Source organism: Panthera leo, chromosome Y (assembly GCF_018350215.1).
Source record: "Panthera leo isolate Ple1 chromosome Y, P.leo_Ple1_pat1.1, whole genome shotgun sequence".
Classification (NCBI taxonomy): Eukaryota; Metazoa; Chordata; class Mammalia; order Carnivora; family Felidae; genus Panthera; species Panthera leo.
This window is the reverse complement of record NC_056697.1, coordinates 4,982,868-5,008,231: the sequence shown is the minus strand read 5'-3', so window position 1 is coordinate 5,008,231 and position 25,364 is coordinate 4,982,868. Positions and strand designations below refer to the sequence as shown.

The window sequence follows — 25,364 nt, the reverse complement described above, 5'->3', positions numbered from 1 at the left end:
CCAGGCACAAAGTCTAGCATACAATGGGAAATCAATGCATGCTCATTAAGTAGATAAGAGGGACTCGAGGGCAATGTGTAAACAAATTTCATGGTCAGAGGCAATTGTTTGAAAAAGTTATACCAGCCTTCCCCATCAGGACTTGGGGGGACAATATCCGTAGCTTGAAGTGATCCATCATGGGCCTGCCAATATTATTCCATTATTTGTGATGAGAAATGAGAAGATTTTGTTGAAATTGTCATCAGGAAGTCTTGGTGATGGTTGAGAAGCATTCCACAGCAGTGCTAGAAGACAGCAGATTTCTACAGATGGCAGAGTGAATGTCCTGTGAATGTTAAGTAGGGGCGCCTGGGTGGCTCAGATGGCTAAGCGTCCGACTTTGGCTCGGGTCATGATCTCATGGTTCATGGGTTTAAGCCCCGTGATGGGCTCTGTGCTGTCAGCTCAGAGCCCGGAGCCTGCTTCAGATTGTGTGTCTCCCTCTCTCTTTGAGCCCCTCTCCTGCTCACGGTCTATCTCTGTCTCTCTGTCTCTCAAAAATAAATAAACATTAAAAAAGATTTTAAAAAGTGAATGCTAAACTTTATCACTTTGGGTTTGTTGGAAATCCACATATATCACAAGACAGTTGAACATTTTCCCAAAAAATATGCAACGGCAATGTATTCATGAAAATGGTCATACTTTTTTTTTTTTTTAAGGCAGAATGAGATTATCATTAAGTAAACCCAAATGGTTTGTTTTATGAAAAAAAAAAAAATCATTACCCTAACAAATCACCTGTCTGCTCTTTGGTGTTACTGAATACGTTTAGTTATCCAAAATCAATATAAGGTATATGCCTACATTATTTCATATGTGGTTTATCTTCTCAAAACTTGTTCTTTAATATGAGTAAATAACTCCCATGTACTTTCCCTCAAGGACACAAACAAAAATGTCCTCTCAATGTAAATACATGAGACAATGTAGATGTTTCTTGATGCTTTGTCCAGATGTGTGAGAAACTCGGAGTGCTGAATGCAGGATTGTCAGGGTACCCTTTCAAGTTAGGTATTAGGTATGATCGAGAATGGGCAACCCCCTTTCAAGTTAGGTATTGGGTGTGATCCAGAAGGGCATCTCTTCAAAGTAGGTACAGAGTACGATCCACATAGGGCAAAGTACTGAGTATGATCCAGAATGGGTAACCTGTCAAGTTCAACACTGATTATGATCCAGAATGGGCATCTCTTCAAGGTACGTGCTGGCTTCAGTACAGAATAGGCACCTCTTCAGGGTAGGTTCTGGGTACGATCCAGAATGGGCATCGCTTCAGGTTAGACACCCAATCCAAGTAGATACTCAGTACAATCCAGAATGGACATCTCTTCAAGGGAGGCACTATCTACAATCGAGAAGGGGAACCACTTCATGATAGGTACTGAGTACATCCAGAATAAGCACCTGTTCAACGTTCGTACTAGGTATGATCCAAAATGGGCACTTCATCAAGTTTGATACTGGGATTGACTCAGAATGGGCTTGGGCAACTGTGACTCATTGCCCCCTGCCTGTTTTCATTTAGCCCACAAACTAAGAATGGGTTTTGCATTTTTAAATCATCAGGGAACAAATTAAAAGAAGGGCAATATCTCATGGCATGTGAAAATTATATGAAATTCAACATTTAGTGTCTACACATCAAGTTTTATTGAACATAGCCTTGCCTGTTTGGGTAAGTGTTGCCTGAAGCTAATTCCACTCTACAACAGCAAAACCGAGTAATTACAATGGGGATCCACAAGGCCCCCAGAGCCAAAAGTATTTACTTTCTGGTCCCAAACAGAAAACATTTGCTGCTGTCGACGTCTGGCCTAGCACTTTCGAATACATGAAGGTTAGATTAAGTTTAAAAAACTGTAAAGTGATCTTATTTTACTGTAAAACTATAAAGTGATCTCTTTAATATTTTATAGTACAAATATTTGAAAATGCTCAATAATAAATGATTTGGATAGAGAAAATCCCAAACCACTAAGAACTGACTAAGAAGGCCAAAGCCAAGAAGTTAAAATAAAAGTGAATACATACATTAAAAAAATAAGTTGGGGAATCTATAATTATATACAAACTTGACCCTGAGCTCCAGGCACACTGGCTAAAAATGAGAAGAAACTTTTCTTCAGTCTCTCTCTCTCTCTCAGGCCTGAGAGTAATTTCTTAAGTGTCTTTCTACCACCACTTGTTATTACAAAAAATACTACTGGTAAGCTTCATGAAATAGGTCTTTGATTAGTAAGAAATTGTATACAGAGAAAGAGTCCCAAAGCTTGGGATCATGGCCAAAGCAGAGGGTGGCACCTATTTAAACTAAATCTGGATTCTTCGTGTTTAAAGCTCCCAGGACCCAGATGGCGTCTGTTTCTCCTTGGAAACATGTTGGAGGGAGATTACTCACATATAATGTTTTAAACCTTGAGGCCTGATTTACTCTAGAAAATGTTTGTATCATGAAGGAGGGTCTCCATCCCAGGGTGCTGCTATTTTCCATGCAGGACTTCCAGCATGCAAATTTATGATACTAAAATAACGTATAGAGAAAGGCTGTGGAAATGAGGAGTAAGGAGTGGTAAGCATCCATCGTCACTGGGAGGTGAGGTTTTCACTTGAATGACCTAAAGGAACACACTGAGGACCTCAAGCCAACACTGTTCTTTGGAACATTTTAAAATCAGAACCTCAGGAAATCCCTGAGAATTTCATTTCAACTCAGGAGTTCTCTTGAATACGTTATTTTGTTGGTAAACAAGGACACTATGTCAGCAAAGTTAAAGGAGTTAATGGAATCTGTATTTTGGCCTCTTTTTGCACAAAATAGATGGACCTCTTTCTGTCCCAAAGGAAGAGTCACCCATATTTTGTCCTTAAGTATGCACAATGGTAATATCTTTCCAGAGGCAAAATGTCATGACAAGGCTGGGCGTAGGACACCTGTCCGAATAGCAAACTTGAATTCCTCGTAACAAGATGCAACAAATGGGAAAGAATATGACCTCAATTCTTGCAAACAAATAATTGCCTATTCTAAGTGAACTCAGAGTTTCATTGCTAATCAGCAGAGACAATGACTTTGTCCAAATGGGCCCTCATTGAAAGTTCTCCTGTCATTCTGGAGAAGACCTGGCGACTTGTGAGTTGAACAAAACACAGAGAGATTAAAATATCCAATAAATATGTGATTTAAATGGGGGCCCTAATGAGACCTCCCGACCATTCAGTTACAGAGGATTTCAGTACGTGATGACCAAAACCCTGCTTGGAGATCACATTCTTACCCTGAAGATCAGAAGTCTTCATTTCACTATGAAACAGCAGACATGCTGGGAAGTGACGCTTGCCCATCTGATCTGAATTTGTGTGCATTCTTTTCTGAAAGTCACCTTGGGGGGCTTCTCACAGGAAGAGGATGATATCCATAAGACACTAGCCACCAAAGCACATTGCAGCAGGACAGGAAATTCGGGAGAACAAGTACACACTAGTGGCCTCAACTGGAAAGCATGTAGCAGGCTCAACCAGAAGCTATGTCTGAACCGCAGACTTGAAGTCAACCTTATTTGTCCCCTGACTCCACATGGACAAAGCCACCTGATTCGGTCCAGTGACATGGTTCAGGTCTGTGCAGTGTCCAGTATGTCCCTCCACAACAACATCTAGGGACACTCACTAATTTTATTATGGAACAGGTGCTTTCAGGAAAGGCATGTAATTTGTATGAACACTGCATTAACATTATAGTATACCAAATTTATTTATTTTTTAAATGTTTATTTAATGTTTAGAGAGATAGACAGAGCGTGAGTGGGAAAGGGGCAAAGACGGAAGGAGACAAAGAATCCGAAGCAGGCTCCAGGATCTGAGCTGTTAGCACGAGACTGATGTGGGGCTTGAGTCCACAAACCGTGAGATCATGACGTGAGCCCACGTTGAATGCTTAACCGACTGAGCCACCCAGGTGCCCCTATACTGTAGCAAATTTATACAAGACATGATGTTCTTGAAATTTTGTACGTCTATCAACTGATACTTGTCAATGTATTCAAGAAAACCGATAAATATCGTAATGCTACGACTAACTCAATCCATTTCAGTATTTTGAACTGTAACATGGACATATTATGTGTCATAATTCAGTAAGAAACTATCAATAATTTGTCCAGATAAAGTACGAATGACACCATAATTTCTAAGGGTTAGTGGCCAAATTAATCCTTATATATATCCTTTCAAAAGTATCTTCTTAAAAGCAGGTTAATTTTTAGTCTTCCCAAGGACTGGAAAGAACTCACAATATTACACACCTACCTTATGATTGGTTACAAGCTATACATATGATATTTTTTAAGAAAAAAAGTCAGAGTTTCCCTAGAGAACGTTTAGTGAACTTTGAATTCAACACTCATTCATGATAGTGACCATTACTGAAACAGGAAAAGAAGTAACCATCTTACCCAATCAACTACTACAAACGTAGAGTTCATAGCAAATGCAAGACAGAAATCATTCCTGTTGTACTATGCACATACTATGTACTATGTACTATGTACTATGCACATACTATGTACTATGTACTATGCACATAGTACATACTATGTAATAACAAAATAAATGCATGCATAAATTGAAAGGATAAGGACTGGAAAGAAAACAAATGAATGGCTTGGAGATGCAATGATCGCTACGTGGAAACCCCCAAATAATCAGCATACCAATTATTGAACAAATGGTAGAATTTACCAGGTTGGGCTACGATAAGATCAATATAAAAGTTTATTGCATTTAAAGTTATCATAAATGACTTAGAATAAATATTTCCGAAAATTATGGTTTATCATCCAATGTCTGGTACCTTGTAAAGTTCAACATGCTAGAAGTTTATAGAGAAACACCTTACAGTAGACTTAGGTAAATTCTTTGGTCAGGTACAATTGTTTTGCCATGGACAATTAATCATTGGAAAGAATGAATAGACTCATCCAGAAACACACCGATACATGTATGGAAAAAGGATATTAATAGAGGTAGCAATGCACTAACTTGGGGACTCATCAATTAATATGACAGGATAATTGGTGATCAATAGAAAAACTAAAGCACATGGACTACTTTTCATGTCTTTATTTTTTTTAAGTTTTATTAACTTATTGAGAGAGAGTGCACATGGGACAGGGTTAGAGACAGAAGGAGAGCAAATCCCAAGCAGGGTCCGCTCAGCACAGAGCCTGACCTGGGGCTCGATGCCACAATCACAAGATTATGACCTCAGCGGTATGAAGAGTTGGATGTTTAATGGATTGAGCCACTACCCACATACGCCTGGACTTTTCCTCTCATGTCTTTTTTTTTTTAAGAGCTATATTTTCATAGTGAAAGCCATGACTTATTTGTGAACTATATCTCTGTGGTTTTTAAAACAATGTTTATTTTTGAGAAACACAGAGAGAGACAGAAGGTGAGTAGGGGAGGCACAGAGAGAGAGAGAGAGTCAGAGACGCAGAATCTAAAGCAGGCTCCAGGCTCTGAGCTGTCAAGACAGAGCCCGACGCGGGGCTCAAACTCACCAACCATGAATCGTGACCCGAGCTGAAGTCGAATGCTTATCTGACTGAGCCACCCAGGCACCCCTCATTTTATATCTTAAACAAACCTCATTACTGATAGATGAAGGACATGAAAAAGAAACCTGTTACAGGATTTTATGAGAAAATATACTGTAATGTTTCTCGGGGTAGGGAAAATATATTTTGGACCTACTCCATCAAGAAATACCCAACATTCTATTAGATAGGTTGTTCTGCCTGTGATATTTATTGGGTTCCCTTCAGCTTTAAAAAGCTCATGTGTGCATATGATTGAAACAATCTCATTCGATACATAAAAGCATGTTCCATTAAGAGCAAATGCCTTACTCATTCTTCCAAATTTTCCAAGTTTCAGGCTTACAAGTTTCTAACTTAGTGAAAATGCTCCCTGGATACTGCTGAGCAATTTTGTAAATTGAGTTTGTGAACTTGACCCTGAGTTCCTCCAAAGAATTGGGTTTTGATGAATGAACAATCAGACTAAGGTATCTGCATCAATCCTCTGTTCATATACAATTATTAAAACTTAAAATTGCACATGGCCCTTATGACTCCCCCTCTAATTGGGATGTGGTCAAAATGGACTATTCCCCCAGCATGGATCTGGGAAAATAAAGGGCTTCTGTTTGTAACTATGATGTGGAGAATGGAATAGGTTCCCCTAGCAATTAAACCATTAGGGGAATAAAAAACAGCTCTGAAATCATCCTATGTGTCAGTTAAATATGTGCGGAAGAATCTCAAAAGAACATTTTTGTATACAAGCTATGCCATTTTTAAAAGACACCGTAGGAAAGAGATCTGTGTGCAAGGCCCACTGATACACACAGATAAATGACTGTTGCCCAGGTTCTGTAATTGTGATACTGTAAACTAGCCAGATCTCTCCTAAGACCCATAGGAGCAAGACATTTCATTTTTGAAAACTCTCTAGCAAAAATATGTTTTTAATAATACAACCCTAAGTGTTCACTCTCATGGTCCGCACTGCGGTGTTTCTATCATGAAGACCGCATGGGAGCTATACCGCCCGGAGCCAGTTGCAAGAACATAGGTGCATTGGTAAACTTAGCCAAGGAAAGCCTTAGAACTCATTCTCCAGTCTAGAAAGAATTATTCCTGTACATGTCTTTAGGGACGCCCTTCTTCTGCCCCTAGAAACACAATATATAAGTAAACTTTGACTTCTCTTCAACCTTTCACCAAAATGACCTACATGCCAAGGTTACTGTGTGGGCTTTATTGAAAAAGCAACTTGTTAATTCGTATTTTACCTAGTTGCTTAATTAACAGAGAATGAGATTAAGCATCTGCCTACATTCCATTGTCTCTTCCCCACTTGAAAATGTTTTCATTCTATACTCAGATGTGCAAAGAAATGTTATGACATCCTGATTTATTGAAAAGTAGATCTAATCCTCCCCACCTCATTAAGAGAGGGAGATGATCACACACAGTCAACCTATCAAATCTGAGCAGGACAGTCCCTTCCATTCATGTTCTTACATGGCTTGGTCTTTTGGATAAGGGCTCAGTCTACCATGGCCCCACTAAGAAACGCTTATCTCCAAGATGACATCTGTGTCCATTGGCAAACCACCGTGACTTCATGGTTCTCAGGAGAAGGAAGACTGGGTACACATTGCTTCCCTGAATGCTCACACAGAAACCCGTGTGGTCTGGATCCTGGACTTGGTCGTATCTGTGTCATCTATCCTGCTGGGAAGGTGTGCCATGCACCCCTGGTCCCCAAGCCTGTACACAGAAGCCTTCACTCCCTCTCTGCAGCCTCTGTTGACCCTGTGCCCTTCTCAGCACCTCTGTACCTCCCCATTACACTTACATAAACTTCTACATTCCCTACATGTCACACAAAAGTTCAGGTGAGCCATACCCCACTCCTCCAACCTATGAAGTCACAACTCTCAGGCAATATCTCTGTATCCTTCCCAAACCATGAGAGACCACAAGCCATTGTGACAATTGGCTTTCTTTGAGAGCACTGTCATGGCCCCAGTAGACACCAGGGAGAGAGGCTCTAGCATTCCAGGACATTTTCAGTTGGGAAAAATGAGGTTTCTAATCACTACACACTGTAGGCTTCTCAATTCATTACCTGTGTCTATCTCATATCCCCCTTCAAGAAGGTGCCAAGAAGCCAGCCCAGTCTTAAGAAGTGCTATGGCATGAATGTTTGTGACCAGCCAAAACCCACCTCTAAATACTTTTCCCTACTGGGTTGGTATTTGGAGGTGGGGCCTCTGGCAGGTGTTTAGGTCATAAGGGTAGAGCCCTCAAAATGGAATTAGTTCCCTTATAAAATAGACCCCAGAGAGATCTCCCACCCCTTTGGCAATGTGAAGACATAGCAAGAAGACAGCCATCTATGAACTAGGAAATGGGTTCTCACAAGACACTGAATCTACCTGTGCCTTGATCTTGGGCTTGCGGCCTCCACAACCACAAGAAATGAATTTCTGTTGCTTATTAAGCCACCGAGTCCATGGTATCTGTTATAGCAGCCCAAAAAGTATGACACAGGGGCAGAAGTTTTCAAGACACCACTGAAGAAGCCAGATTTGGCCAGAGATTGCTATTGACAATTCTTATTCAAGTCTTCTGAGAACCAAATTAATGAAAACAAAAATATTGTGCTAGTTAGTCACATTTTACTTAGCAAAGAACATCACTGGGTAGAAGAATATTCACTGGGTTTCCAGACAATTTCATCTCATGCCTTCTGCACTCTTTTCTTTAATATTTAATGATGGAGCCACCCCCAAGCAATATGTACCAGCCAGGTACTAAAATGATACTGCATGCTGTTCCTCACACCTGCAGATAAAACCCTTCCTACGATGACATTCAAACAGGCCTGCATTATACCTGAGTGGAGGTCAAAGTATTTCATGCAGGACCAAGCTTGGGAACTGATCATTTATCCATTTTCAGGCCCCTGGGAGTCCTCTATTCTGACCCACTGCAAAATTTCAATTCTGGGACTGCTGGGCAAAAATGTTTTGTCTGGACGCACAGAGGGATCACTAGAAGAATTACAGCCCACTGTCCAACTAAGTCCAATATTATAATCTGATAAAATGAAAGAGGAAGTTGCCTGGTGGAAAGTAGGGGATCCTTCACAGGGCTGTGAGCAGGGCTCGGCACAGTGAGGTCTGTGGCTGCCGGCCAGATGAACTGTCCACATAATAGTATCTGAGCGGTTTAAACGCTACAACCTGCCATGGGCATCGTATCTTCCTAATTAGAGATAACTCCTCTGAGCAGGACCGTGTTGGCAGACATAAAAGACGATGTGGAGCCCAGCCATCTCACTCGGATTTGAAATGAGGCTCTGGATCCCCCATTGTCTTTGGGCGAATGCAGGGCACCAAAGCAACTGCTTTCTTGCAAAATGTGTAGGGCGACAGAAGGGAAAGAGAAGTGGGACCTGCCCACAGAGAGACACATGTGGGCATCCAGGTACAGCTGGCAATGGGGAATGGAGACAGGGAAGCAACTACATACACCCAGGGGGCCGGGGCAGGGCCAACAGGGATGGAAATGGACATGCTGTCTGCAGGAAAAGGTGCACAGGTATCATGGAGCCCACACCACAGAACAAGGAAGAGGCAGGGCAGGGACTCTGTCATTTGCTAGGTGTTTTACTAGGTGACAGATTAACCTCTTGCGGGCCCAGTTTCCTCATGGACAAAGTGAGGACCCTCATACCTAACTATCAGCATCGCCTGTAGGGTCAGACACAAATCCTCACCACAAATACTGTCCTAGGTAGAAGCAACCTCTTTTTAAGGACACTATTGCGCAGAGAGGGGACAAGATGGTGGAAAGGCATGGGCATTTTTTTGCATCTCGTGCCTCTGAAATGCAGCCAGATCAACACTACACCATCCTGCACACCTAGAAAACTGATTGGAGGATTAAGACAACAATCTGCACAACCTGAAGAAGAGAATTGAGCAGGTACGTGGTGTGGAGAGGTGAACTGGGAGAGACAGAAGCCGAGGAGGGCAGGGAGAGGTTTTTGCTTGCAGAGACAGGACAGAGATGCAGTGGGGGGGGGGGGGAGAGTACAGAGAGCATATATGAAAAGACCCAATGCTAATAGAATCCCCAATGGGTAAAAACTCAGAGCTTTCTCCCCTAAGGTCAGGAACAAGACAGGGATGTCTGCTCTCGCCACTGTTATTCAACATAGTATTGGAAGTCTTAGCCTCAGCAATGAGACAACACAAAGAAATAAAAGGCATCCAAATTGGCCAGGAGTAAGTCAAACTTTCACTCTTCACAGATGACATGATATTCTATATGGAAAACCCAAAGATTCTACTAAAAAACTGCTAGAACTGATCCATGAATTCAGCAAAGTTTCAGGATATAAAATCAATGCATAGAAATTGATTCCATTCCTATACACCAATAATGAAGCAACAGAAAGAGAGATCAAGGATTGATCCCATTTACAATTGCACTAAAACCCATAAAGTACCTAGGAAAAAATCTAACCAAAGAGGTGACAAATCTATACACTGAAATCTATAGAAAGCTTGTGAAAGAAATTGAAGAAGACACAAAAAAATGGGAAAAGATTCCATGCTCCTGGATAGGAGGAACAAATATTGTTAAAATGTCAATACTACCCAAAGCAATCTACATATCCCTATCAAAATAACACCAGCATTCTTCACAGAGCTAGAACAAACAATCCTAAAATTTGTATGGAACCAGAAAAGACACCAAATAGCCAAAGCAATCTTGAAAAAGAAAACCAAAGCAGGAGGCATTAAAATCCTGGACTTTAACATGTATTACAAAGCTATAATCATCAAGACAGTATGGTACTGGGACCAAAACAGACACTCAGCTCAATGGAACAGAATAGAGAACATAGTATTGGAAATGGACCCACAAACATATGGCCAACACATCTTTGACAAAGCAGGAAAGAATATCCAATGGAATGAAGACAGTCTCTACAGGAAGTAGTGCTGGGAACACTGGACAGCGACACGCAGAAGAATGAACCTGGACCACTTTCCTACACTGTACACAAAAATAAACTCAAAATGGATGAAAGACCTAAATGTAAGACAGGTAGCCATCAAAATCCTCAAGGAGAAAGCAGGCAAAAACCTCTTTGATCTTGCCCGTGGCAACTTCTTACTCGACACGTCTCCAGAGGCAAGGGAAACAAAAGCAAAAATGAACTACTGGGACCTCATCAAAATAAAAAGCTTCTGCACAGCAAAGGAAACAGTCAGCAAAACTAAAAGGCAACCGACAGAATGGGAGAAGATATTTGCAAATGACATATCAGATAAAGGGTTAGTATCCAAAATCTATAGAGAACTTATCAAACTCAAGACCCAAAAAACAAATAATCCAGTGAAGAAATGGGCCAAAGACATGAATAGACACTTCTCCAAAGAAGATATCCAGATGGCCAACTAACACATGAAAAAATATTCAACATCACTCATCATCAGGGAAATACAAATCAAAACCACAATGAGATACCACCTCACACCTGTCAGAAAGGCTAACATTAACAACTCAGGCAACAACAGGTGTTGGTGAGGATGCGGAGAAAGAGGATCTCTTTTGCATCGTTGGTGGGAATGCAAGCTGGTGCAGCCACTCTGGAAAACAGTATGGAGGTTCTTCAAAAAACTAAAAATAGAACTACCCTATGACCCAGCGATTGCACTACTAGGCATTTATCCACGGGATACAGGTGTGCTGTTTTGAAGGGACACAGGCACCCCCATGTTTATAGCAGCACTATCAACAATAGCCAAAGTATGGAAAGAGCCCAAATGTCCATCGACAGATGAATGGATAAAGAAGATGTGGTATATACATACAATGGAGTATTACTCGGCAATCAAAAAGAATGAAATCTTGCCATTTGCAACTACGTGGATGGAACTGGAGGATATTATGTTAAGCAAAATTAGAGAAAAACAAATATCATATGAATTCACTCATATGAGGCATTTAAGATACAAAACACAAACATATGGGAAGAGAAGCAAAAATAATATAAAAACAAGGAGGGGGATAAAACATAAGAAACTCTTCAATATGGAGAACAGAGGGTTACTGGAGGGGGTGTGGGAGGGGAATGGGTTAAATGGGTAAGGGGCTTAAGGAATCTACTCCTGAAATCATTGTTGCACCATATGCTAACATGGATGTAAATGATAAAAAATAAATAAATTTTAGAAAGCATTTGCCTCAAAAAAAAAGATAGTACTGCCTGTTTAGTATAAACATGAGAGACTATTAATTTCTTTGTTTCTTTTTTAAATAATAGGTTTCTTTCGTGCATTAGTTAATAGCATATAGTCATCCAGGGTGTAGGAACCTATTCTTGGTCTGATTAGTAGTGGACACTATCAGTAAATTCACTTAATACATTAAAAAACAACTTACGGGGTTGATTTCCAGCTTTGTAACTTACTACCTGCCTGACACGCTATAAATTATTTAAGCTCTCAGACTGTGTACTGCCTCAGCTCCATATAGTAAGTGCCTCACGGGGTCTTGTAAAAATTCAAAAATTGCACATGTAAAAAGATATGCGTGTATGGTATGCGTGTATACCCAGTGAATACATATTCTTACATATACATACATATACACTCATACACGTTTATGTGTCCATAACAATAAATATCATTTCACTGCCATTTCTTTGGTCAAAATCTCAGCAAGTAAGACTCTTTTATGCTCTATTTGTCACAGAAAGTGGCCTTCTATTGGTTATCATTTGTGGTGCAGTTTTGTTGTTTTTGTTTAGAAAACATTTTCCAGGGTCACCTGGCTGGCTCAGTCAAAAGACCATGAGATTCTTCATCTTGGGGCCATCCGTTCCAGCCCCATGTTGGGTGTAGAGATTAATTCAATAAACAAATGAATAATTAAGTAAGCTGGAAAGGAAAGGGAAGAAAAGGAAAGGAAAAGAAAAAGGAAAGGAAACGAAAAATAATTCTCCATAGGAGCTCTGTGGACACTGACCCTTGACATAAGCTCCTATCACACCAGGTTATACAATTGTTTCAATTGTCCAATTGTTTCAATCCTAAAGGGTTCCACTGCACTTTCCATGTCCGGTTTGCAGGCTCATGTAAGTTTCAGGCCTTCTAAAGGTACAGCAGACAACAACATATAGTATGTGTATCCATCATTTGAACAATACATCTGCTGTCACTGCTATATTCCAAGTTTGAGTTACATCCCATCAATGAAGATACATGCATGTGTGTCCATGGGTTAACATGCTTATTTTCTTATTCACCTTCTGTGTTTTGGACATACCCATACCTGATGTTATACTTGTATAGTCATCTCTGTTTTCTTTGTGTGTGTGTGTGTGTGTGTGTGTGTGTGTGTGTGTGTGTGTGTGTGTGATTTGAGCTACAACACGTCATTTGCGTTTCTCGTTGCCTTTTGAACTCGACTCACTGTTTAGGGTTAACATGAACAGGGAAGGTATTTCTAAAGCTGATACTGTCCCAGTGTTTCAATTAGTGTACTTTTAAAACCACATTAAGACCACCTGTCATGGCCCACATGGTAAGGGTGTCACAGTACAATTCACTTCAATGTTTGTCTGTCCAGGACAGTGTACTCAAGAAATATGACTGAAGTGACACTGTGGTTCTAATGAAGATCACACCTCAGAGAGAGCACTTCCTAAAGTAATGGCCCCTTTCAGCTACATAAATGTCAAGGCAAGGCAGGGGGCCTTCAGTTGGTTACAAGTTTACACTTCTGTGAGCTTTTTCTGTACCAGACGCTGATTTAGGTAGCAAAACTCGGTGCATTGGATAGACACTGACAGTCTGCTGACACTCTGGCATAACCATTTCTCTCTTTTTCTTAGATTCAGAATTTTTGCTCAGTGCTCTCACCAAAAAAAGGTCATTTAAAAAGCATGTGGGGAGCCTGGGTGGCTCAGTCGGTTAGGCGTCCAACTTCAGCCCAGGTCATGATCTCACGGTTCGTGGGTTCGAGCCCCGCGTTGGTCTCTGTGCTGACAGCTCAGAGCCTGGAGCCTGTTTTGGGTTCTGTGTCTCCCTCTCTCTCTGTTCCTCCCCTGCTCTCACTCTGTCTCTCTTTCTCTCTCAAAAATAAAGATTAAAAATAATTTTAATAAAAAAAATAAAATAAATAAAAAGCATGTTCTACATCTCAGTAGGTGAAATGTTTGATTATTGGGTCATGTTTTCTTTCTTTCTTTCTCTCTTTCTTTTTTCTTTCTTTCTTTCTTTCTTTCTTTCTTTCTTTCTTTCTTTCTTTTTCTTTCTTTCGTACTATTTTGCTTTAGCTTTCTTTGGCAGGAATTACCTTTACGATATTGCATCTCAAAGTTTCAACTTGAAGCAGGAACAATGACTTCAACTGTGGGCCTACTGTAGGTGCAGATTAACAGCTCCCACTCCAAACAATGATAGTCTGAAACCTAACAAGATCACCACGTGATTTTTACATACCTTAAAGTTTGAGAAGCACACAAGCGAGGCATGGCAAGGACAGCTCCGTTTGCAACTTTAGTCCAATGGTTTTAAAATTTGGATACCCGTTGGGGCACCTGGGTAGCTCAGTTGGTTAAGCATCTGAGTTTTCATTTTGGCTCAGGCTATGATCTCGTGGTTTGTGGGATGGAGACCCACATCTCGCCGTTGGGATTCTCACTCTCCACATCCTCTATCCCCCTCCCCTACTCATGTGCACATGCTCTTTCTCTCTCTCAAAATCAATAAACATAAATAAATAAAATAAAAATGGGAAACACATTACAAACTGCATTAAGAGATTTAATAAGAGATTTTGTCACACTGTTCTAGGGAGGCGTTGGGATTTTTTTTTTAAATGCCCATTGTTTAGGCTAATGTGCAACTGCTAACATTAAGAACTGTTTTAATTAGGGGGCGGCTGGATGGCTCAGTTAAGTGTCCGACTTCGGCTCAGGTCATGATCTCACAGTTCGTGGGCTCAAGCCCTGACTCAGACTCTGTGCTGACAGCAACAAGCCTGAAGCCTGCTTCAGATTCTGTGTCTCCCTCTCTCTCTGCCCCTCCCCTGCTCATGCTCTGTCTTTCTCAAAAATAAACATTAAAAAATTAAAAAAAGAACTGTTTTAATTAGTATTGAGAAGAAAATAAAAGAAATCCCTATGATTTGCAAAAAGAAAATATAAAAATTGGTTTGTATGTATATATGTAACCACACTCAAAATTTTTTTACAAAGAACCAAGGATCTGATCTTGGGTGATTAGAATTAAAAATGCAAGCAGTGTAGGGGTGCCTGGTTGGCAAAACGTGTGTGACTCTTGATCTCCGGGTTGTGAGTTCAGGCCCCATGTTGGGTGTAGAGATCACTTAAAAATAAAATCTTTCAAAAATCATTTAAAAATGGAAATAGTATAAAAAACAACATTGATTCGGTGGATTTGAAAATCTATGCAAAGAGGGGTATCTGGGTGGCTCAGTCAGTTGAGCAACTAACTCTTGATTTGTGCTCATTATGATCTCATGGTCATGGGATCAAGCCCTGTGTAGGGCGCCTCTTGAGTGTGGTGCCTGCTTGGGATTCTCTCTCCCTCCCTCCCTCTGCCCCTTGCCCATTTGCGCTCACACATGCTTTCTCTCTCTCTCTCAAAATAAATAAATGATACTTAAAATAAAATCTTTGCAAAGAGAACAGGGACAATATTGTGACAAGTGAAACTTTTAAATACTATGAATGTTTACTCCTAAGTGCCATACAAGCATCTCAAACTTAGTATCTAAGGATGCGGACTCCTACGCACATCAAGATCTGAAGGATTTTAGATTTTTCCCTCTTTGCAACTCAATGAGGTGCCTGCCACCATTTCATGGATGTTGGCAGAATACTTGAGATCTTGGGTCAGAGGTGAAGGAAAGATTATTATTCACAACACATCAAGGAGCTGGAGCACTTACCCTGTTTTCATCATTTCCACCTGCCCCAATGTCTTTAGGGGTGAAGCAAATGTGCTAAGATGGGTGTGTACATGTGTTGTGGGTTAGGTTACAGGACAGCAATCCTGAGCTGGAGGAAAATGAATGGTTTATAACAGGAAGTAGACACTGAAAACCACTGTGGTGCTGGTATCTCCCCAGGAAGACATTATTTTTTCTTTGGTTAGAGAGACCATGAGCGGGGGAGAGGGAAAGAGGGAGAGAGGGAAACCCAACCAGGCCTGTGCTCAAAGAGAAGCCCATCGCAGGGCTTGATCACATGACCCTGAGATGCTGACCTGAGCCGAAATTCAGTTGGTCGCTCAACAAACTGAGCTACGCAGGCACCCCACCGGGAACACATTTCTAAGGGAATAAAAAACAGCATACAGAAGTTGTGGACAATTTGGTTTGCTAGAGTTCTAAGTAATTCCAATAGGTTAGGTCATCTAAATGTAATAACAGAAAAAAAATTTAGAGAAAAACTTTGTACTTTTCCATTAGGGCTTCTAACAAAAGAATTTGATCTTTGTGTGTATCTAATCAAGCCAGATTTTCAAACAGTAATTCAAAGATCAGTGGGTATTCTTCCATCAATTTCATTAAACCATCTTTATAAATTGAAGTTTAATAAGTACGCCTTAATATATTAATAAATAGTAAAATATTAATGCTTATGAATCATAATAAAACACTAACGCTTAAAATCTGTAAAAAAGAAGGCACTGACCACACAATTATCTTCTCACATATGAACTTGTTGATGACATAATTGGAAACAATGAGAATGACACCTGCTATCCATTAAGTGAGAATAATTTGCCAGGCACTCCACTAAGTCTTGTGTTAACGTCCCTTCAATAAAACCTTTGTGCCCCACTGTTCTAACCATCTAATTTCATGCCTCAAGAGGTAGAGACTTAGAGAGCCTGCCGAGTTGAAAAAGTCACATTAACTGCATCAAGCTTCTGAAGGCAGGCACACCCAAGTTATCCGCATCCAAACTTGTGCTCATGAGAACATAAATAAGCAATAGGTAAAACGTGGCTCAGACACATCTGATGCTATAGACAAAGTACTTGTTTCTGGAAACACATCCAATACTATCGACAAAGAACTTGTTTCCTATTTCTTGCACCTGGGTATGCTTGAAACAATTACATTGAAACCATTATATCTTTCCTGTAGATTGAAAACTACTTAAAACAAGATGATACCTGAATTTGTGCCATCTAAGCCTTACAGACAGTCACACTCTATCTAAGGTCTCCTGTATCCTAGAAACACATGTACATTCTCGTGGGTTGACTAACTTTATGAAAACAAAAATCTAAAAATGTGCACAATCTTTTTTTTTTTAACTTTTTATTTATTTTTGAGACAGGGAGAGACAGAGCATGAACAGGGGAGGGTCGGAGAGAGGGAGACACAGAATCCGAAACAGGCTCCAGGCTCTGAGCCGTCAGCACAGAGCCCAACGCGGGGCCCGAACTCACGGACCGCGAGATCATGACCTGAGCCGAAGTCGGACGCTTAACCGACTGAGCCACCCAGGCGCCCCCACAATCTCTTTTTTAAACAACAAAGCTTCTTCTCTGTATTTCATTCACATTTCCCTCCTTATACAGCCACACATTTTACAGCCACATGTTTTCATGGCTGTATGATCTTTCTATCAGTTTACAAAACATTTTTTACTCATTTATTCACTAGCACGGAGTTGGTTTTAACTCTCCTTTTTCATTCTTTTGGGTTATTTCCAAATATGTGTTCATTTAAAATATTTAAACAAATATGTGTTTACTTTAAAACAGTATTAGACAGTAAAGTACTTATCCATTTTTATGCCCATTTTAAATGTTTTCATCACATGGCCATTCAGAAATTTTGAAGCAACAATGTGTGACTATAGAATTTTCATTATCAACTTAATGGCATAGTGTTACTATCATTATTTTATCCCCCACCCCACTCCACATTGATTAAAGTAGAATCATTTTTTGGCTGGGTATAACTGGTCATGAGGAGCATCGCCCTCACAGGCGAACTCAAAATCTGCTGATGCACTGTTCAGCAACAGCTGGTGGCAAAGGAAAATCTGTAAAGCAGGGCTGAGAAGAAAAGAAAGAAAGAAAGAGGAGAAAGCTCTGCAGAACAAAAACAGGAGGCAATCCTCCCTCATCGGCCATTTTCCTCACACTGCTCTGTTCAGCTCCTTTCCTTCCTGTCTTCCAACAAGAACCCACACAAACTCTTGAGTCTTTTCCAGTTACATAAACTCTCTAGGGGAAATCTGATTTACTCTCCGCTAGGAATGGATTCTGCCCCAATTCCGACACTCGAACCACGTATCTTCTCCCACCTGACCTGCTGACCAAAGCAGGGACTGCCCAATTGGCGGGACTTGGGAGTTATGGAGAATTCTCAGACAAGAGAGGAACGTGCTTTGAAGACCCGATATTCATGGATAGGGCCCGGGGGGTCTGGGAAAAATGCCTGACACTCTGCATTCCTAACAAGCTGCCACGGGATTATCCCTGTGTGGAGACAAGACTTTGAGCCACGAAGGAATAGGCCTCTGATTCTCCAAGTCGGCTGCATATTGGAATCACCCAGGGAGGTTTAACATAGCACTTAAAAAATCTTGAAATTGAGAATTCCAGTTCTTCTCAACATGGGCACATTTTCCCTCCCTGGGGTCTAGAGACATTTTCAGTTATCACAACGCAGACGAGGGTTGGTTGGTTACCTGTATGGAAAAGGTAGAGGCCAGAGATGCTGTGTAATACGTTGCACAGCACAGGACAAGTCCCCTGAGAAAGCACTGTCCAGCCCCAATGTCAATGGTTGCAACGTTGTGAAACCTTTGGGGAACTCCTACTCCAGATCATGTCTGCTACATGTGCTATTTATTGTCACAAAATTAATTCTGAACGACTTCACTGATGGATGACTGGCTAACGTCTGATGAAACATGTTAACCAAGCAACTGGTGTGAATAGTTGCCTTTTTGAAACTGGGAAATGGATTCTGTGTTTAGCTCTATTGTCAAAGACAGTAGGACGGGAGAGCAGATGTCGGCCCGTGTTGGCGAATTTTGGAGTGTTGGCCCTTGAAATCGTTCGTTAATTGAAACCATGAATCCTGCAGGGCAGATTTTTGAGAATAATTCACTGTGCTGTGATGCTTTTAAAAATCAAATTCCTTAAGAAAGAGCTTCTGTGTGTTTTATCACATTATTCTTTGCATGGTGCACTGTAGCTAAGTACTTTATAAACAGAGTGTTTTATGACCAACTTGAAAAGTAAACTATCCTACATCCACAGGACGAAATTGGAGGGTGGCTCGTACCGTTGAATCAAAGAGATAAACTTGGCAGTCTTCAGAAACCAGAGGCACATGCTTCTCAGAGAACCACTCGGGAGGGGCATTTTATGAATTTTATTTCATGCAGTAGCTTATCTTGTATTTTCTGTATTTCCTTTGGAGCTCTGCAAAAACTCTTCACAGAAGGGAAAAAACAAGAAGAAAACTCTCAGTTGGCATTTTTACTGCAGCACAGAAACCAGATATATGTATCAAACAAATGAAGAGAAAGCAAATTTGTCACCAGAACTCCAGAAGCGAAGAACCCAAAGACTGGAAAATAATAATTATCAGGAAGTTTTATGGAATTTCAAAAAAAAAAATGGCATTAATGAAACAGGCTTCAGTGCTGATTCAAACTGTTTACTCATAATTCCACCTGAGTAAAAATGTATATGAAGAAGCCAATAGCCATCATTTATTTTCTATCAACTTAAAAAAAATTTTAATGTTTATTTATTTTTGAGAGAGAGAGAGATACAGAGTGTGAGCGTGGGAGGGCCAGAGAGAGGGAGACACGGAATGGGAAGCAGGCTCCAGGCTCTGAGCTGTCAGCACAGAGTCCGATGTGGGGCTCGAACCACAAACCGTGTGAACATGACCTGAGCCGAAGTTGGATGCCAAACCGACTGAGCCACCCAGGCGCCCCTGACCATCAACTTTTGATGAGTCTGTGTATATATTTGTATGTGTGTGTGCGTGAGTGTATGACACATACCTCACAGGATGGAATTATGAACTCAGATCTCAGGGGGAGGATTTGTGACCTATCAAATAGTTCAAGATTATTCTACATACACAAAAATCCAGCTGTTTTACTCTGCCACCTTACTATATGAAAAAGAGAAAGACAAAGAAAAGAAATAAGAGTAAGTCAAGAATAGAGGGTATCGTGAACAGTCTATCATTCCCAACTGTTGAATTGATCAACCAATAGTCAGCACTGATCGGTACATATTGGAAAGCGTTAGGTCAGTACAAAGACTGAGACTCCAAACGAGCATATTTAAATACTTCTAGAAATAGTCTGTCTATAAAACAGATTCAGGGGTGCCCTATTGGCTCAGTTGGTTGAGTGTCTGGCTTCGGCTCAGGTCATGATCTCGCGGTCCATGAGTTCAAGCACCCTGACACTCTGCACTGACAGCTGGGAGCCTGGAGCCTGCTTCAGATTCTGTCTCTGCCTCTCTCTGCCCCTCCTCTGCTCGCACTCTATCTCTCTCTGTCTCAAAAATAAACATTTAAAAAATAACAAAAACAGATTCAGACCTTCAAGTACTTCTATTGTTTTCTTCTGCCAAGAAATAAGTTATAGTCTAGTCTTGCCACATTTAAAAATGTTGCCAGTGCACTAGAATGGGGCCTCAGATTTTCCATAAGACCTCGAAGCTGTTCCTCCAAGCAAGGGGTGCCCCAGTCGCCAAGACCAAATTAAAGAACCCCTTAGCCAAACCTAACACGAGGAGCATCGCGGTGGTGGCTGGTGCTAACATTCCACTTTTGCAATTAGACACATCAGCGAAGGACCTGATGCCACATGGTTTGGATAGAGCAGCACTTTTGGCTTTGAAGCATCAGACCAATGCCCCAAAGGAAGCCGCTGATAGGGTCATCTTTGGCACAGTTACATGGGAACTGAAAACCGGCAGTGTGGCTGGAGAGGCTGGGCTCCGAGCTGGCTTCTCAGACAAGACTCCTGCTCCCACGGTCACCATGCTTTTCATCTCTGCCAACCAACCATAACTGCAGGTATTGGATTGATTGCTTCTGGGCAGTGTGATGTGGTCATGAAGTTACTGCCTGACGTCCCTGTTCACCACTCAAGGAAAGTAAGGAAAATGATGCTTGGTCTCAATAAGGCCAAGATTCTGGGTCAGTTTGAATTTCCGATCATCCAAGCTCCCCGCACTGGTGGAGTTCTGCACTGCTGAGACCATGGACCACTCTGCAGATGGGCTGGCCACCGCTTCTGCAGTTTCCTGACTGGACCAGGGTGAGGACGTGCTGTACTTGCACAGCCTGGCCAAGAAGGCATGGGATGAAGGACTCCTAGCTGATGTTGTCCCCTTCAGACTACCGGGAAAAGATACAGTTCTCAAAGATCAGGGCATTCAGCTACAAATTCTTCTTTCCTGACTGGTGGTGCTTCAGAGACGCTGATGATGGCAGAGGAAAAATCTCTGGCCAGATGTTATAAACCGAAGGCATATTTGAGAGATTTTGTGCATGTGCCTCAGGATGCAAAGGATCCACTTTTACTTGGGTCAACATATGCTCCATAAGCTCCGGAAAAGGCAGCATTAAGAATGTATGGTACTGATGTCTTTGAGTCTCAGGAAGCCTTCTCAGGTCAGCTGGTGGCTGATTTTAAAGCCACAGGTTGGCTTTTGCAAAATACTTGGGAAGAAACACCAAGGTTGGATTACCTCCTCTGGTGAAGATTAACAACTGGGATGGAGGGCTGTCCCTGGCACACTCATTTGGAACCACCGGCTGCTGGTTGGTCATGGCAGCTGCCGACAGATTATGGAAGGATGGAGACCAGTATTGCTTACTGGCTGCCTGTATAACTGGAGGGCAGGGTCATGCTTTGCTAGTGGGAGCTTATCCAAATTAATAGAGACAGAGGAGGTGATCTGGAGTTTCTGTGCAACAGTTGCACTAGGCGATGCCATTTCGAAGCATCACCAAATGCTATCTGCAGTTCCTAGCTCCTCGTAGGAAAATACAATTTGTGGCCACTTGTTAAATTCTTTGGAGTTAAGCCTTGCTAGTGTTCCAAGTCTCCCAGTAATCTTGGCTCACTGTTCTTTGAGGGATTTCTTAGTCACCAGATTCTGATACAGTGATACACTTAAAATTTTAGTTTTAGGGGTGTCTGGGTGCCAAAGGCTTAAAGTTAAGCCACCAACTCTTGGTTTGGGCTCAGGTGATGATCTCACAGTACGTGAGTTTGATCCCCACATTGGGCTCTGCACTGGCAGCTGTGGAGCCTGCTGGGGATCTTCCCTCTCCCTCTCCATCTGCTGCTCCCCTGCTCAGTCTGTCTCTCTCAAAATAAATAAGTAAACATTAAAAGAAATAAAAATAAAATTTTACTTTTATGTTTATTTTAAAGAGAGTGGGGGAGAGGGTCAGAAAGAGAATCTTCAATAGGTTGCAAGCTCAGTGCGGAGCCCTATGGGGGCTTGATCTCAGAACTGTGAGATCATGACCAGAGCCCAAATTAAGAGTTGGAGGCTCAACTGTCTGAGTTTGCCACGTGCCCCTACACAGTGACACGTTAATGCAATTGTTTTTGGTTTTTCCGTTTTCATTAAAGACTAAATGAGTGGTTGCAATTTCGGGAAGAGGTTACCTGAAATTTAGAACCATCCTTGTAACATTTGAAAGTTATAAATTATAAACATTTGAAAATTATTCCTATTTGTGATGTAAAGATAAGGGTTTCCTGTAAAATAGAAACCAATGTGCCTAAAGAAACTTACTTACAAAAAGATAATTCAGAGCTTAAATGTCACTAAAAACCTACAGTCAATATTTAGACATATAAGTACCATGTAAACCTTAATCAAGTGAAAAAGCATTGAAGAAAATGAAAGAAATTATATACTGTGTTTCATTTTTTCTTATATAAAAAAGTTTAGGGTATTGGTAAATTCCCGAAGTCTATGATGGGGATTTGTGAGTCATTAATATTTACTGAGATGCTGTGAAAACTTTTTAAAAAGTTTTTCAAGGTTTTTATTTATTTACTTTGAGAGAGAAAGAGAAAGAGAGAGGGAGAGGGAGAGGGAGAGGGAGAGAGAGAGAGGGAATCCCAAGCAGATTCCATGTTGTCAGTGCAGAGCCTGATGTGAGGCTTGAACTCATGAACTGCAAGACCATGACCTGAACCAAAAACGAAGAGTTGGACTGAGCAATGTGGGTGCCCCAAAAGCGATACTCTTGATGAATAGCAAGATGCCTTTCTCAGGGGAGGTTATCAATAAAAGTGAACGCATGATTCACGTTTCAAGAGAGTGTTCTGAAGGTCTAGGTTGTAGTTGAAGGGTGACAGATTCGACGTAGGAGAGGGACCCATTAGCCTAGAATACCTTTGCTCCATTGACTAGGTGAGCACATATTTACCTTCCACTCTTCAGTTCACCTTCAGATTTTCATTAGCCACAATTTCTGCAGCTACCTCCTCACTACTCAGCAGCTGGAGGAACATGCCTGGATCCATGCCAATGTGTGATAAAAAATAATTAATGCTTACTTATTTAATTGGAGAGTGAGAGAGTACGTAAGCACGTGCACCAGTTGGGGGAAAGGCAGAGAGACAGAGAGAGGGAGAGAGAGAATCCCAAGCAGGCTCCACGCTGTCAGCATGGAGCCTGACGCAGGGCTCAATCCCAAAACCATGAGATCATGACCTGAGCCGAAATCAAGAGTTGGATGCTTAATCGACTGAGCCCCGCAGGTATTCTGTGTTGGAAACCTTTTCACATTCACTGCACATTTCACAGGAACACACTGAAATAAGGTAGAATCTGTAGAGAAAGAAAGTGAGACATGAATGTTCTTTGCGGGAGGACCACACAGCCAAGATTGGAATCAGGATCTGAAGCCAAAATGGAGGGTCTTCTGTCTCTTCCAGGAGAGGGCTGCCCAGACTCATTCGGAAGCACATTTTGAGCGGAAACCTGGAATGCTCTCCGGAGCGTTTCAGCCAATGTACTGATAGTGCAGATTGACTAAATAAGAGGTAACAGCCAATATGGATGGAGGAGGTCACCGAGACAATTGGATGAGTTAAACCACAGCCAACTCCCAAATGCGACACTGTCCTTGTGCCCACATTTGGATTTGTGATTCTCCTCAGCCATCTGACTGCATTCCCTCTGGGGTACAGCTTTGCAGTGGGGACTTTTCTAATGATAGGGAGCTAACCAGGATGTCCTGCTGGGTGTGGGAAAGACCCACTGTATTAACATCATTTTACCAGTGTGTCCAATGTTGAGGAATGTCACCAGCATTGAACAGGCAGGAAAAGATGTGTGGAGAATCTGAGTGAGTCACACACAATGCCAGACACAGAATCATAGCCTCATGAGATTCAGGAAAGGAGGGGAAGGATTCTGGAGGAAACAAGGGATTCCCAAACATGGATTGGCTCCTGGGCTTTGGCCACCCCTTGTTAATGATGAGCATTGATCCTGCCATCCTGCCATGTGGTAGTGGGACCTCTCAGCAGTGAGAAATGTGACAATGCATTCTGGAAATGGACAGTGACGAACTCTGTAAATCAAATCACCCTGGTGCATATTTTTATACTGTGTGCTTTTCTGACACTAATAATACAGGTCCTACTCATAGGCACACATTTTGGACCTCTGTAACTTTAGAGGTTTTTTCTATTCATAATTACCAAATATTTATTTATTATTTAATACTACACAATATGTCACATTAATAAAATATGTGTGTGTATATTCTGGACACTATTTTAGTGACTTTTATCTTAAAAGGATCCTTTTATTTTTATTTAGTTATTTATTTTTACATTTATTGATTGTTGGCAGACAGAGAGAGACTGAGCATGAGCAGGGGAGGGGCAGAGGGAGACACGGAATCAGAAGCAGGCTCCAGGCTCCCAGCTGTCAGCACAGAGCCCGACGCGGGGCTCGAACCCACCAACCATGAGATCAAGACCTGAGCCAAAGTCAGACGCTTAACCGACTGAGCCACCCAGGCGCCCCTTAAAAGGATCCTTTTAATAAATATAATTGATTGCTTCTCATGTGTTTCAAAGGACTTTCAAGCCTTGATTGATCGACAATTAACTGTGTAAGGCTAAACAGATGTCCTTTATTGAAACATGAGACATAACTCCTTTAAACTTTGAATTTTCAAGCCTGTAGAGTTCACTGTCATGCGTTAAACTGCTTTCTTTAGACTGATCAGGCTAAAGATGAGCCAGGATGTTTGAGTAACTTAGGTGTAAAAGGACAAGGAGACATTAGCATGTGGGCTCAATTCCAGGTCAGCATCGGTACATTCTCAAGAGTCCATAGATCCAAATATTGGTTTTCAGCTGCAGCCCCAACAAGAGAAGATGCATGGCAGGAGGTGGGGACTGGGATTCATCATTATTCTGAGGGCGTGGCTGTTCTCGGGGCATGGCTATTGTCCGGACATGGCAACAGAGCTGTGTGCACTGGAAAATTCTGCAGCCTTAAGACTGAATCTGAGGTCACTTGCCTTGCAAATACAGGGCAACATCACATGCGGCAAGAACAGGCAGGAAGTAAAATCGAGTGGTAAAGACCCAAGAACCCAAGCCTTGTCAGCCCTATGAATCAGTGATGGCTGGTGTTG

General features: G+C 41.5%; 1 pseudogene; it reads left to right on the top strand.

Moving 5' to 3' along the window:
* The first annotated feature begins 1,185 nt into the window (after nt 1-1,185).
* LOC122212680 lies at nt 1,186-21,618 on the top strand (annotated as a pseudogene).
* Nucleotides 21,619-25,364: the final 3,746 nt, after the last annotated feature.